This window comes from Thalassophryne amazonica, chromosome 8, assembly GCF_902500255.1.
Source record: "Thalassophryne amazonica chromosome 8, fThaAma1.1, whole genome shotgun sequence".
NCBI lineage: Eukaryota > Metazoa > Chordata > Actinopteri > Batrachoidiformes > Batrachoididae > Thalassophryne > Thalassophryne amazonica.
The window spans coordinates 46,261,382-46,274,142 of record NC_047110.1 but is presented as its reverse complement, the minus strand read 5'-3'; the positions used below and the strand labels follow the sequence as shown (position 1 = coordinate 46,274,142).

Sequence of the window (12,761 nt, the reverse complement as noted above, 5' to 3'; positions counted from 1 at the left end):
TTACCAGAACTGCTTTGTTTGCAGGCATCAAACATGGAGTTGTGAGAACATGATTGAGAACATGTTCTCACAACTCACTCTTAAGAGTTTGTGTTGTTGTTGTTGTTGTGCCCAAAGGTTAGTTTTGGTTCATTCTCACATCATAGTTGTCACCATTAAGTCACTGGCATTTGGTATGACACAAGGGGGAGGCGGGGCTTGTCTGCTTTTGTGGGACCCTATGCAACTTGTGTAGTGTCTGACAAGGTCCTGTTTTCACATGTATGCCAAAAGTGTCCATTCAGGACACACAGGAACTTCAGGACCTCCACAAAAAATTCTGTAATTGTTAACAGAGTAAATAAAGGAATAAAGGGACCTGCAATGGCCACTAATAGTTTTCCCCCAAAGTGTTAGATTTGCTGAAATAAGGAAGTAATTGAAAATGCATTGTAGGAATTTTTCTCCTCCACACTGGACCAATGGGACAATGTCCCATCTGCCCAAATACACCTTCTGTAGGCATCGTGGTCTGAACATCTTCTGCACTGGAAAAGCACTCAGGGGGCTTTCTTGCATACGTTTTAATAAAACAATATTGTAAATTAAGAAAAAATAACTTATCTATTGGCTTTACAAACAACACAACAAACTGTATTTTAGTCTTGTCCAGACTGATTGGATTTATCAGTCTGGACAATCATTTTTATTGATTCTGACTGAATTTTTTGTATGACAGAAATAAAAGTCGGGGCAGCACGGTGACTTGGTGGTTAGCAGTGTTGCCTCACAGCAAGAATGTCATGGGTTCGATTCCCACCTGTGGCCTTTCTGTGTGGAGTTTGCATGTTCTCCCTGTGTTTGCGAGTGCTCCGGCTTCCTCCCACATCCAAAAGACATGCACATCAGGTGGATTGGAAACTTTCAATTGTCTGTAGTTGTGCGTGCGGGTGTGAATAAGTTTGTTTGTCTATATGTAGCCTTACGACAACCTGGCGTCCTGTCTAGGGTGTACCCCGCCTCACGCTCTATGACTGCTGGGATAGGCCCCAGTCCCCCACAACCCTCAATTGGAGTAAGCGGTTGAAGATGAGCAAGTGAGGAAAAAAAGGTCAAGAAAAATGAATAAGAGAGAGAGCGATAGACTTGATTATGTTAATGGCATGCCAAGTGCTCGTCCATTGGTGTCATAGGCAAGTCTGAATGTCAATGTCTGTGTCAGTTTTCTCATCATCACTTGTCAGATGGGAAGTAGGAGTGGCTGCTGTGAACTCGCAAACAGGCTGAATACATGCTGAGCGTCCTGAATCAGTGCATGACTGATCAGCAAAAGAACACAACAGTGAAGTCTTAAAACTCCAAATTATCCTTAATTTAATTATACTTTTTCCACAAGTCACATGCAGCATTTTTTTCTGAATTAATTTGATTTTGGTTTGACAGTTTCAATATATATAGTAATTTTATTTTATAACCAATGTTGATTCTCAGTTTTTGTATCATGAAAAAAGTTGAGTTCCAACAAATGCTTTGATTATCAATTATTGCATCACTAATTTTGCCCTCAATTTGTCAGGGCTGCACCTTGTCACCAATCCTGTTTGTGACATTCATGAACAGGATATCGAAGCTCTCAATCTACTAGTCAATCTTTGTTCCTACTCTCACCTATGCTCATGAGGAGTGGGTCATGGCTGAAAGAACTAGATCGCGGGCACATGCAGCCGGGGATCCTCAGGAGGATAGTTGGTGTCTCCCTTAGAGATAAGGTGAGCAGCTCAGTCATTTGTGAGGAGCTTGGAGTAGAACCACTGCTCCTTTGCATTGAAAGGAGCAAGCTAAGATTGTTTGGACATCTGGTAAGGGCCTCCTGGGTGCCTCCCTAGGGAGGTCTTCCAGGCACGTTCAGCCGGGAGGAGACCCCGGGGAAGACCCAGGACTAGGTGGAGTGATTATATCGCTACACTGGCCTGGGAACCTCGGGATCTCCCAGTAAGAGGTGGTAAATGTGGCCTAGGAAAAGGAGGTTTGGGGTCCTCTACTGGAGCTGTTGCCCCCGTGACCCAATCCCACATAAGCAGTTGAAGATGTATACATCTGTGTATGTTTCATTTGTAGAACATTGAAAATGGTCAAAGTAAATAACATGAAATTTAAAAATGTAATGTTCAAATGTCTTGCCTTTTTCAACTTACAGTCTAAAAACATTTTTTAGTACGATTTTATTAACCAATCAACATTATGGTGTGATACAAAATCTTATGAAATATTTTGTATTTTTATGGCTTTATTGACATATTGTTCATCATTAAGTCTCTGGAGTCATCTGACGCAGAGATGTGTCAAAGTCACATGGCCGAATTAAGTGGATGTACCATCCAATACACCACAGTCTGAGTCTCCGTTTGAATATGTGTTGAAAGTGTAGGCTTCAAACTATATACCAGTTTTAAATTGTGTTGATAGGCCTAGTATAAGGGCCCCTTCACACATATTGCGAAGTTTGGTCGAAGTGCGCATGAAGCAGGAATCTTCTGCAAAATGTGTAAAATTGTTCCTGCCTTGAACGCCTCGTACACCTGTTGCTACAACTATTTGCACACACCAGTGGCTGAAAGACAGAGTGTGCGCTGTGTGAACCCATCGATTCCTCTCCCGGCATGTGTCGGCCAAATACCAAGCTGACACACACAAACATCTAACACCGCTTGTTTGGCACTTAGAAAATGTGTGGCCATTCGCACTCTTGGCATGAAAACATACTGCAGACAATCACTGTCGTGCTGACATTGAAATTTGTCTAAGTTCCCCACGAGTGTGGCTTTGGTGTGTGCGCTGAACTGACAGGAGGTGTGGCTGATGACAGAAGCAGCTGTGGACATCTGTTGATCTGGACATCACAGCTGGACAATACGTACTGTGTTTGGACAAACATGGACTAACAACTGCCCACTGGGACGCGTGTGTGTCTGTTTAGTGTTATCACATGGGCATAAATAATATATATCGCTGTGGTGTTATATGCTGTGGGCTGCAGTGAGCATGTGTGCGCTCCCTCGCTGCAGCCCATTGACAGGCTATCCCCAGGCTGAAATGGACCGTCAGATCAGAACACGCAGCAGGTGATCAGACTTTCACATCACCCACGTGAGCTCTGTTCCATATCACGCGGTGTCAGTTCTGGTGCGCCGTCCACAAGACACGCGTGCAGGCTGGCTGGACATGCGCCAGCAGATGTGGACATGAGAAGAGCGAACTGCTTCTCATTCATGTAATTTCATGACTATGTCTGTGACCGTGGGTCATCTACAGAGGAACAGACGGATCATATTTGTATTGGCCGGTTGATAAGAGGGAGTCAATATAAAATTATGTTTTTATGGTGTATGGTTTTTTTTTTAAAACACATCCATCTCTTGTTGATTTCAGGCATTTTCCCCGCACCATTTACAGGCCAGTGATGGTAGGTCATTGGTAAAGTTTCAAGCTGGCAATCAGTAAAGTGCAGGTACGAATCCCATAGGTGGTTTGCTTTAGTTTTTTTATTTATTCCACATTGGTGATGCGATGTCATGCACCGGGATTGTGCACGCCTGCCGGCCGGTGCAATGCTTCATGGTGCACTAATTCAAACTGTTTCACGCTGTTTTGCCGTATTCGACCAAACTTCGCACTATGTGTGAAGGGGCCTTAACTTTAATCATGATTAATAATTTACGCTATGCTTTTTCCTGAATATTATGGCCATTTTTGGTGTGTGTTTCTGCAGAGGGTTAATCACCACTTTCCAGAAATTTGGTATCTGTGACATCATTGTTTATATTGAGGCAATTCCTAAAAGTGGTCTACTGAGCATGTCATGTAAATCAGTAAGGAATCAGCTGTCTAGGAATCAGTATTTTCCCAATATTCTAATGTAATGAATGCTATAAATAATAACTTTGTGTTATTTGCATAAACATTCTGAGTAGCATTAGTGTGTGATATTTCTCATGTTTCCCCCAAACACAGTAATTCCGGTCAATCTTGGCTGGAGTAATGTGATGGGAGCTTCTGTAGGGTCACACACAGGGGCATTCCTCATGTAAGGCACTCAGACACGCAAACCAGAGGACTATAGCGGTGCAAATAAGTAAGGCGGTTGCTGGATGAGGAGAAATAACTGGCCGGGATAGTCTCAACCTGACAAATTAATTAATGAATTAATTATTGTTCTCTCATATTTGTGTCTTTTTCCTCTGTGCCTTTTGTGCTCCATTTCACATTCTTTCCGTGATCATATTTTATTATTCATCCCCTCATATCCTGGCCTGTTGTTGTAATCTGTTGTTATGGTTTCCGCATGTACCAGTGCTTTCAGGATTTAAACCATCGAGCTCCCATGTTTGCACTTCCGCCATTAGTAGATGAGCGTCCGTAAAAGGCAACTCTTTTCATGTGTCATCTGTCATTTGCCAGACTATCATGGTTACATCCCGTGTTCCCACATTTTCCTCATGTCCTCAGTTTTTCTCAAGATTTTTCTCATTGGTAAAAATCTCCAGTGGTTTTTAGGTAGTATTCCAATGTGCTGAAGCCAATATTATTAGTGTTCCATTTCTTCCTGATTATGACCTTTGCTTCTTGTCCTGAACTCTGAGTTTCCCTAACATGAATGATTTGTGATAGGATATCTGCAAAAGTGAAAGTTTGCAAGGTAATATCAGACAAGCTATGTTGTATGGTTTAGATGCACAATCCGAATAAAAGAGCTTGAGGTGGCAATGCTGAAGATGTTACGATTTTCTTGATGGGGTGATAAGGATGGTGGTAGGATTAGGAATGACATATCAGAGGGCCAGCACAAGTATGACAGTTTGGAAACAAAGTCAGAGAGGCCAGATTGACATGGTTTTCAGATTGATTTGCATGGAGGGATACAGAGTATATAGGGAGAAGGATGCTGAGGATGAAGCCACCAGGCAGGAGGAGACGAAGGAGGTCAGAGAAGAGGTTTATGCATGTGCTGAAGGAGCACATGCAGGTGGTTGCTGTGACATGGGAAGATGCAGAGGACAGAGTGAGATGGAAACGATCTGCTGTGGCAACCTCTAACGGGAGCGGCCAAAAGAAGAATTAATTGATTAATTAATATGGGTGTTGTTAAAATGTGAAAAGACTGTACACAATACACAGGCACTCTATTATCTGCACAACATAATTTGTTCAAGGTCCAGTTTCCTCAACACCTTGAGATATCTACTCAGCATCACCACTGACATTTGGAGAAATGGGATGGTGTCAGGGCCACAGCTGCCTGCTTGATATATTGCTGATAACACGACAAACTGACAAAGCCTTGAGTTCTTATGGTTTTCATTCTGCCTCTACTCTCACTTTCTCATCCTCATCGTTGCTTTTACTTTTACCCTTTAGCCTGAAGCCTGAATCATATAGGTGTGGATTGTGTGCTGCAGCTGTATGAAAAGATGAGTGACTTGGTGTCGGTCAAGGGATTATCAGGTTGGTACACTGGGGATGGGTAGAGCTGGGAATTCTAGAACAGTATCTGGAAAACCAGATGTTGTAAATGTTTTGAAAGGCTGTGCTTTAGCTGACAGTCACATTCAATTTAGTGTATTTATATAGTGCCAAATCACAACAAAGTTGCCCTGAGGACTAACCTTACCCATGTGACATGAAGGTCAGGCACTGTATCCTACAGGTGGCTGACATGTCTATGGAATATTACATAGGAAAACCAAAGTTTCTTTTTTTGATAGATGTGGTGTGTCTCAGTTATAGCAGAATTTCCATTAACTACAACTGAGGCTGGTATTTTTAGATGGGAGTCATCTTTCACTTTGGACAAAAATGAGTATAATCAACATATTATTTAATTACTATGAAGGAGGAGCTTGGTCCCTGCTTGGCACTCAACTTGTTCCTATGTTGTGTGACAGCTGCAACAAGGAAGGATGTGTGTAATCTGTTGTTTTAAATAGTTTCTGTTGTACATTTATTGTGTTAAATGTGCACACATTTAGCTGCACATTGAAGTGGTCCATGCAAATTGACATTTCTAATTACATTTTTGCTTGTTCAGTTCCAAGAAGAGGCGTTTACTGCGAGTTGTTTGTGCCCCATGTAATAATATTAATTAACCCAATTTACCATTTGCTTGCTAACACTGTTTGCATTCTAAATAAATAATGTGCCCATTAAACTGATTATTATCTAGCGTGAAAGGATGACACCCCTCCCCCCAAAATAAAAAAATATAACCTAGTTTGGAATATACCAGAATTCTGCTTCCATCTGCAGATGTCACCAACCATTTAGTGAGGTAAATGTGCACACATTTAGCTCCACATTGAAGTGGTCCATGCAACCAGGCATGTCTGACATTTTTGCCTCTTCAGCTGTGAAAAAAAGATGTTCACTATGAGTTCTTTTTGTAGTACAATAACATTAATTAGCCTTGTTAGCTTCTGCTTGCTAACATGGTGTTTGCATTTGAGATAAAGTTCTCATTAAACTGATTCTTGTCTTGAATGACCCCAAAATAAAAAATACAGCCAAGGTTGTAATTTGTCAGAATTCTTCATCATTTACAGGGGTCATCAACCCTGCTCCTTGAGATCACCTACCCTGACGTTTTTTTCCATATGAACCTGTTGCAACCACATGTGATTATTCAGGTCAATAGTGTTCTAGCACTTGATTGGCTGAGCACACCTGTCTAAGTTAATTAGCAGTTTGTGGAGCAGGGAGAACATGTAAACATGCAGGATTGGTGATCTCCAGGAGCAGGGTTGGTGATCCCTGGTTGAATGCATGTACACACCTGAAATCATCACACCTCAGATGTTTAGCCGAGTAAGTCCTGATTCATACTTTCCCGGGGGTCTGCTTAGGAACAGCAGGAGCTGCACACATTTCTCCATTTAGAAATTGTGTTGTGCCAGCAATAGCAATCAGCAGAAAACCTGTGCCAGATCCCAATGTGGATATCTACCAGAACTGCTCTGCAAATGTAGACAGCCGAATGTAAAACAAACTAACAAAATAAATAAAAATGATCGCAATTATTTTTACTGTTTATATAATTGGGTTGGGATGGACTAATCCATTCCCTCACCCACCCACACGTGTTGTGTGGGCCGCTGAAGAGGAGGTACTGCTGGCCCACCACCACCAGAGGGCGCCCTGCCTGGAGTGCGGGCTCCAGGCACCAGAGGGCGCTGCCGCCTCACGAGAGCAGCCAGGGTGACAGCTGTCACCCATCACTGGACACAGCTGTTCCACTCAGCACGGAGGTATATCAGCAGGACGGCGTCTCCACCTCAGTGCCGAGATATCGCCTTGAGATAGAGGTAACCTTCTCTGCAGCATATTCTGTGTTATCTGATAATACTTGTTAAACCTTTCAGGACAGCTGACTACCGAAAGCCGATTGCTTGGATAAGTACTCACCTTCCTGCTTTATTGTGACGAGCGGTGGAGGCGGCTTCTCCCCTCTCCGTGTTACTGGGTGCAGCCGCATCCACACCTGTGTGTTTGTTGCTCTCTCTTGCCAGCAGTACCGGATCCGACGAGCGGAGGCAGTGGCCACCTGGGAATTCGGGACTTGGCGGTTCCAGTACTTCCAGGGTTCGGTGGCAGAGGAGATCTGGGTGGTTCCGGTTCGACTTGGACGGACGTCTCCTACCTTCGAGCCTGCCCACACGACACCAGCAGAATTCGGCTTAACCCCAAATTGTTGATTGTTGTATTGGTTATGCTCGTTTCACAACAGTAAAACTTGTTATTTACCTTCTCCATTGTCCGTTCATTTGCGCCCCCTGTTGTGGGTCCGTGTTCCTACACTTTCACAACAGGATATCTCGGCCAGCGTCATGGATCCCGAGGGGCGTCAACCGGCTGTTGAACGGCCAATGGAAGAACAGGGCGCGTCGGCGTCTTCGGGAGGGGTAATCGGTGAGTTGCAGCGGATCCTCACCGCTTTCACCACTCGGATGGATTTAATGACCGAGCAGAACGTTCTCCTAAACCGCAGGGTGGAGGCTCTCGCCGCACAAGTGGAAGCGCGCCCACCGGGCGCCGCTGCGGCTCTCCCTCCCGAGGACCCTGCGCGTAATAGTGACGTTCCACTGGTCGTTCAACGGCCCCTCCCTCCGTCCCCAGAAGCATACATAAGCCCTCCAGAACCGTACGGAGGCTGTGTGGAGACGTGCGCGGATTTCCTTATGCAGTGTTCGCTCGTCTTCGCACAGCGTCCCGTGATGTACGCGACTGACGCTAGCAAAGTAGCTTATGTAATCAACCTGCTTCGCGGGGAGGCACGCGCTTGGGCTACAGCACTCTGGGAGCAGAACTCACGGCTCCTTCATACATACGATGGGTTTGTGCGGGAGCTCAGAACGGTGTTCGATCACCCCAATAGAGGAGAGACCGCTTCAACCGTGCTACTGTCAATGAGACAGGGGCGTCGGAGCGCAGCTGCCTATGCAGTCGCCTTCCGCATCGCGGCTGCGAGGTCCGGCTGGAATAGCACTGCCCTCCGCGCCGCCTTTGTAAACGGACTGTCACTGGTCCTAAAAGAGCACCTGGTGGCGAAGGACGAACCGCGGGATTTAGATGGGCTCATCGATCTAGTCATACGACTCGACAACCGGTTAGAAGAACGCCGTCGGGAACGAGGCGAAGGGCGTGGCCAGGCACGCGTCGTCCCTCTCCCTTCCGGTTCCGACCGAGCTCCGCCCTCCCCACGCTCCCCTGTTCCTGTGCTCCGTGTGGCTACGGCTCCCCCTGCTGACGAAGCTATGGACACGAGCAGGGCAACATTTAGGGCACCTGGAGCACAAAGGAGGCGGGCCCACGGAGCTTGTTTTGTTTGTGGCTCGATTGAGCATCTTGCAAACGACTGCCCGAGCGGTTAAACTCCAACGCCCGCCCCTAGAGACTGGGCCTGGGGTGGGCCGAAACATTCACGTGGGACACACCCACATTGCCACACGACTCCCAGTCACGATCCTGTATGAGGATTCAACCCTGAAGGCCCCAGCACTGGCGGACACGGGCTCTGAGGGGAATCTGCTAGACAGTAGATGGGCCAGGGAGATAGGGCTCCCTCTGGTGGCTCTTACCTCGCCTGTACAGGTTCGGGCACTAGATGGCTCCCTACTCCCGCCGATCACGCATAAGACACCACCAGTAACTCTGGTGGTGTCAGGTAACCACCGGGAGGTGATCGAGTTCTTTGTGACTCAGGCCACCTCCCGTGTGGTTCTGGGTTTTCCCTGGATGTTGAAGCACAATCCCCGGATCGATTGGCCGTCCGGGGTAGTGGTGCAGTGGAGCGAGACCTGCCATCGGGAGTGTCTAGGTTCCTCGGTTCCTCCCGGCTCCCAAGCTAAGGAGGAGGTCAGAGTCCCGCCCAATCTGAGGACGGTGCCGGCGGAGTACCACGGTCTTGCGGACGTGTTCAGCAAGGATCTGGCTCTCACGCTTCCTCCTCACCGCCCGTATGATTGTGCCATTGATTTGGTGCCAGGCAGTGAGTTCCTGTCCAGTAGGCTGTACAACCTCTCACGGCCGGAGCGCGAATCAATGGAGACCTACATCCGGGACTCATTAGCTGCCGGGTTGATCCGGAATTCCACCTCTCCGATGGGTGCTGGTTTCTTTTTTGTGGGTAAAAAAGATGGCGGGCTTCGTCCATGCATTGATTACAGGGGGTTGAACGAAATCACGGTTCGCAACCGATACCCGTTGCCCTTATTGGATTCAGTGTTCACCCCCTTGCATGGAGCCAGGATCTTCACCAAGCTTGATCTTAGGAATGCGTACCATCTGGTTCGGATCCGGAAGGGAGACGAGTGGAAGACGGCATTTAACACCCCGTTAGGTCATTTTGAGTACCTGGTCATGCCGTTCGGTCTCACTAATGCTCCCGCGACTTTCCAAGCTTTGGTAAACGATGTCTTGCAGGACTTCCTGCACCGGTTCGTCTTCGTGTATCTAGACGATATACTCATCTTTTCCCCGGATCCTGAGACTCATGTCCGGCATGTCCGTCAGGTCCTACAGCGGTTGTTGGAGAACCGCCTGTTTGTGAAGGGCGAGAAGTGTGAGTTCCACCGCACGTCTTTGTCCTTCTTGGGGTTCATAATCTCCTCCAACTCCGTCGCTCCTGATCCGGCCAAGGTGGCGGCGGTGAGAGACTGGTCCCAACCCACAAGCCGTAGGAAGGTGCAACAGTTCCTCGGCTTTGCTAATTTCTACAGGAGGTTCATTAAGGGCTACAGTCAGGTAGTTAGCCCCCTGACAGCCCTGACCTCACCAAAAGTCCCCTTCACCTGGTCGGATCGGTGCGATGCCGCGTTCAAGGAGTTGAAACGGCGCTTCTCGTCTGCACCCGTTCTGGTGCAGCCCGATCCTAGCCGCCAGTTAGTGGTTGAAGTGGACGCCTCGGACTCAGGGATAGGAGCGGTGCTCTCCCAGAGCGGGAAGACCGATAAGGTCCTTCACCCGTGTGCCTATTTTTCCCGCAGGTTGACCCCGGCCGAACGGAACTATGACGTCGGCAATCGAGAACTCCTTGCGGTGAAAGAGGCCCTCGAAGAGTGGAGACATCTGTTGGAGGGAACATCCGTGCCATTCACGGTTTTCACTGACCATCGGAACCTGGAGTACATCAGGACCGCCAAGCGGCTGGACCCCAGGCAAGCCCGCTGGTCACTGTTCTTTGGCCGTTTTGACTTCCGGATTACCTACCGTCCCGGGACCAGGAATCAGAGATCGGATGCATTGTCCCGGGTACACGAAGACGAAGTCAAAACGGAACCGTCGGATCCCCCGGATCCCATCATCCCGGAGTCCGCTATCGTGGCCGCCCTCACCTGGGACGTGGAGAAGACCGTCCGGGAGGCCCTGACCCAAGACCCGGACCCCGGAACCGGACCAAAGAACAGACTCTACGTCCCACCGGAAGCCAGAGCTGCAGTGCTGGACTTCTGTCACGGTTCTAAGCTCTCCTGTCACCCTGGGGTGCGAAGGACCGTGGCAGTTGTCCGGCAGCGCTTCTGGTGGGCGTCCCTGGAGGCCGACGTCCGGGACTACGTCCAGGCCTGTACCACCTGCGCCAGGGGCAAGACCGACCATCGAAAGACCTCAGGGCTGCTACAGCCGCTGCCCGTTCCACATCGCCCCTGGTCCCACATCGGCCTGGACTTTGTCACGGGTCTCCCGCCGTCCCAGGGAAACACCGTCGTCTTCACGATAGTGGACCGTTTCTCCAAGGCGGCCCACTTCGTGGCCCTCCCGAAGCTACCAACGGCCCAGGAGACGGCGGACTTCTTGGTCCACCACGTCGTCCGTCTGCATGGAATACCATCAGACATCGTCTCCGATCGCGGTCCCCAGTTTTCCTCGCACGTTTGGAGGAGCTTCTGCCGGGAACTGGGGGCTACAGTCAGCCTCTCGTCCGGGTATCACCCCCAGACCAACGGGCAAGCAGAGCGGGCCAACCAAGAACTGGAGCAGACACTATGCTGTGTGACAGCCGCGCACCCGACGGCCTGGAGTACCCACCTGGCCTGGATCGAGTACGCCCACAACAGTCAAGTGTTGTCAGCCACCGGCCTCTCCCCTTTTGAGGTGTGCTTGGGGTATCAGCCCCCCTTGTTTCCGGTGGTTGAGGGAGAGGTCGGTGTGCCCTCGGTCCAGGCCCACCTACGGAAGTGCCGTCGGGTGTGGCGTGCCGCCCGTTCTGCTTTGTTGAAGGCCCGGACGAGGGCGAAGAAACATGCAGACCGGCGGCGGGCCCCGGCCCCCACGTATCGTCCTGGGCAGGAAGTGTGGTTGTCCACCAAGGACATTCCTCTGCAAGTGGACTCCCCAAAACTCCAGGAACGATACATCGGACCCTTCAAGATCCTTAAAGTCATCAATCCCGCCGCAGTGAGGCTCCAGCTCCCGGCCTCACTGCGGATCCATCCAGTATTTCATGTTTCCCGGATAAAACCCCATCACACCTCACCCCTCTGCACCCCGGGTCCGGCACCACCTCCTGCCCGGATCATCGACGGGGAACCGGCTTGGACTGTGCGCCGGCTCCTCGACGTCCGTCGAATGGGCCGGGGTTTTCAGTACCTGGTGGACTGGGAGGGGTACGGTCCCGAAGAACGCTCCTGGGTGAAGAGGGGCTTCATCCTGGACCCGGCCCTCCTGGCCGACTTCTACCGTCGCCAGGAGGCGCCCGTTGAGGGGGGGGTCCTGTTGTGTGGGCCGCTGAAGAGGAGGTACTGCTGGCCCACCACCACCAGAGGGCGCCCTGCCTGGAGTGCGGGCTCCAGGCACCAGAGGGCGCTGCCGCCTCACGAGAGCAGCCAGGGTGACAGCTGTCACCCATCACTGGACACAGCTGTTCCACTCAGCACGGAGGTATATCAGCAGGACGGCGTCTCCACCTCAGTGCCGAGATATCGCCTTGAGATAGAGGTAACCTTCTCTGCAGCATATTCTGTGTTATCTGATAATACTTGTTAAACCTTTCAGGACAGCTGACTACCGAAAGCCGATTGCTTGGATAAGTACTCACCTTCCTGCTTTATTGTGACGAGAGGTGGAGGCGGCTTCTCCCCTCTCCGTGTTACTGGGTGCAGCCGCATCCACACCTGTGTGTTTGTTGCTCTCTCTTGCCAGCAGTACCGGATCCGACGAGCGGAGGCAGTGGCCACCTGGGAATTCGGGACTTGGCGGTTCCAGTACTTCCAGGGTTCGGTGGCAGAGGAGATCTG

At 49.5% G+C, this 12,761-nt stretch overlaps 1 protein-coding gene across 3 annotated transcripts in view; it reads left to right on the top strand.

Moving 5' to 3' along the window:
* Positions 1–12,761, top strand: part of LOC117515519 (PDZ domain-containing RING finger protein 4-like) — a 640,352-nt gene that overhangs the window by 426,715 nt on the left and 200,876 nt on the right. The gene's annotated exons all lie outside the window — the stretch shown is intronic.